The 3,129-nt window shown below is 41.6% G+C and overlaps 1 protein-coding gene across 1 annotated transcript in view; it reads left to right on the top strand.

Moving 5' to 3' along the window:
- Positions 1–528: 528 nt before the first annotated feature.
- Positions 529–3,129, top strand: part of LOC101853728 (glucose dehydrogenase [FAD, quinone]) — a 26,062-nt gene continuing 23,461 nt past the window's right edge. Inside the window, exon 1 of the mRNA XM_035972109.1 lies at positions 529–592. The gene's annotated coding sequence lies outside the window, so the exon portion shown is untranslated. The remainder of the gene's footprint in view (positions 593–3,129) is intronic.

Genomic DNA, 3,129 nt, shown 5'->3' with positions numbered 1-3,129 from the left:
TGGGTAACATGTAATATGTAATAATGTTGAAACTAAAAGATTTTTAGGTAATCTGTGTTCACCAACAGATGAAGACCCTATAATCCCCCCCCCCTACCCACCCTCCCACCCCCTTAGCAGCACCCCTAAAAAGGCGATAAAATAAAACCGCGAGGCTTAGTGAAGAGTGCTCGAACTCGGCCATGAACACACAGACTCAACGGCAGAGAGTTGTTAACGGGCAAAGGGAAGTAACATTATTATCTTGTTATTATTTCAGACTATTACTGATTTGGTCCCTTGGAGTTTCATTCGGAAGGGATTTTTTTTTTAAACAGGGAAGTGGACTGCAGAATATCAAGATATATTTTCTGAAACCTGATTTCAAAAAAAATATCTTAATCAAATACACAAGGCCTAACACAGCACGTTAGACTTTTTCGATGAATCTGCTGAAAAACGGTTTGTTCAGTAGTTTTGAAGTTTAATTTTGTAGTTTGTTTCTTTGCCGAATCCATGTTTTTTATCTAGAACGTACAAAATATTCACTCGTAAACGATTCAAAATTACCTTTCGGGAAAAAGAATTGTCTCCAGGAACGCTACAAACGAAGGTATGGATGGGATCGAAAGTATTCGAAAAGAAAGAGCTTTTTAATTTTGACTTCTTGACCTGCTGTTGTTTCCTTTGTTTATGCTACTTAATAAATCAAAACTAGATTTATATTGTAAGCCTCGTAACGCATGCCGACTTGTTGCAGACGTTTGCTTGAAATGATGATCTGGTGATATTGATAGCCTAGATTTGGGCAAGACTTACTCTTGAGTCGTGGTGAGTGACTTCGTTGTCACATGATGGTTGATCTTTGTGTACTTATCTCACGTCAAAGTTTAGCAGTAGCATGATCGAGATACGAAACGGATAAATGTTGATAGACCAATTTGAAGTGTATGAAGCCGGCGAGAAAGTCTAGTCTAGATCTAGATCTAGATATTCTAGCTTAGATTCTAAATCTAGATCTAGTAGTCAGTAGTAGTAGATATGTCCTATCTAGATATAATATAGATCTAGAATCTAGATCTAGAATCTAGATCTAGATCTAGATCTAGATATCTAGTCTAGTAGTAGATCTAGATTTCTAGATCTAGATCTAGACTAGATCTAGATAAATCCAGATCTAGATCTAGAATCTAGTAGGTTAGTAATAATAGTAGGCCTACTGAACTAACTTCCTACAGTTACAGTACTGTGGATTTGCATGTTGTGTGGGGATGGGAGGTAGCCAAGAAACAGAAATCTAGATCTAGATTTAGATCTAGATATCTAATCTAGATCTTGGGTCTTTGTAACTTTATTAGATCTATCGTGAGATCACTAAATCTAGAATCTAGATTCTAGATCTATAAATCAAAGTGCCTACAGATGTCTACTAGATATAGATCTATATCTAGATCTAGATTTAGATTCTAGATCTAGAGATATAGATCTAGCGAAGTGGCTTGCCGTACTTAAGTAATAGAGTCGTAGCCAGTCTATCCGTACTTAGATCTAGGTTTGGCCCTATCGACTCAAGCCTGTTAAGTACACAGGTCTCAGATCTAGATCTAGATCTAGTAATTATTCAGGTTCAAATACATGCAAGTCAGTAAGGCACCTTTTGGTTTTGTCTGAAATACAAATACTTTAGGCATTGCAAACTAAAAATTTCATTTACAATTCAGTAGGCCTATTTTTTGTAAATGGTGAGTCTAGCCATCATAATAAGAATAAATACGGCTAGACTGCGGTTACGGCTAGCCTCTTCCAGCTAGAAATCTAGATCTAGCTTAATACGGACTCGAGTCCTATTAGATTTTTTATCTATTCAGACTCGAATCCGAATTATAGAGTCTAGATCTAGATCTAGTCTAGATTAGATCTAGAAATCTAGATCTAGATTTGATCTAGATCTAGATTCTAATTGGTAAGATTTTATATCTAATAATCGGACTTTGGTCCGAAAAAAAAATGATAGATTTCTCTATATGTTTATTGGGACTCGGTTTCTGTGAGTTATGTAAGTATAAGGCGGTTACATATAATATATACCTGTCGTCGGGGGACTTTACATAAACGCAGTGGCCGTGAACGTAGTTGGCAGTAGAGCTGTACCCCGGTAGCAAACCCGCTCGTGCTCGCAAGCCCCTAGTTCAAGTCACTAGCCTCAAATCACGAGGTCAAGTCATCAAATCAAATCACCAGCATGATAAGTTGAATCTAGTCTAAGCCTCAAGTCCACACCAACAAGCGATCCGCGAAGCCACTCATGTCAGACCACCCCACCCCCCCATCCTCCCACCCTGCTTGCTCTCTGCGGAGCCACTTACGTCAGAAAGAGGGGGGGGGGGGAAGACCCCGCTCACAGTGTCACTGCGTGATTAATCGAAGGCTTGCGAGCAGTGGACAGCCGTCAAGTCTCAAATCCCGCTCGCAGCACAGCAAGACACTTTATAATCCTATGATTTTATTTGCCTGCTTGCAGCCTGGCAAGACTGTCCGCGAGTCACAACACACTAGAAGTTCCCCCCAGGTAGCGAGCGGGGGAGGCAAAGCAAAACACAAGCCTGCTTGCTAGCCGTCCGCTGCGCGCAAGCCGTCAATTAATCGAGCAGACTCCAGCTCTAGTTGGCAGGCTAGGTTCACAACGCCCTGAATGCAGTTTGTAGGCGCTGTTGAGGCTACGTTCATGGCACTCAAGCTTCGTTTAGACGGAGCGCCCACTGCCGGTTTAAAAAAGTAAGCTGGTTTTAGTCACTGACTTTTGGCCTGCTTCAAGCGTTCCATCCCGTGAGAGGAAGGAAAACAAAGCAGTGATCCTTGACCGATCGACCTTTCGTCGTTTTTCCTTACACTGAGCCCTGGCTCAGAGCTCGCCAGTGTAAGGAAGAACGATTGAACTCTCAATTACGCAACAACGCATTAGGATGTATATGACTAAAATGTATGCCTACCAAGATCTATTGCCCTATCTCGCGTTCGGGCGAGACATACTTAGGCGCGACCTTGTGTTAGCACGTGACTGCCCGTGATATACGAGTGCCATTTTGTCTGCGGACAGTGTGTGTGTTTGAGGGAGAGAAAGAGAGAGAGGGAGAGAGAGAGAAGGTGGGG

The sequence above is a fragment of the Aplysia californica genome, unplaced genomic scaffold, assembly GCF_000002075.1.
Source record: "Aplysia californica isolate F4 #8 unplaced genomic scaffold, AplCal3.0 scaffold00580, whole genome shotgun sequence".
Classification (NCBI taxonomy): domain Eukaryota; kingdom Metazoa; phylum Mollusca; class Gastropoda; order Aplysiida; family Aplysiidae; genus Aplysia; species Aplysia californica.
The sequence above is the reverse complement of the archived record's forward strand: the minus strand, read 5'-3'. Positions and strand labels throughout refer to the sequence as shown.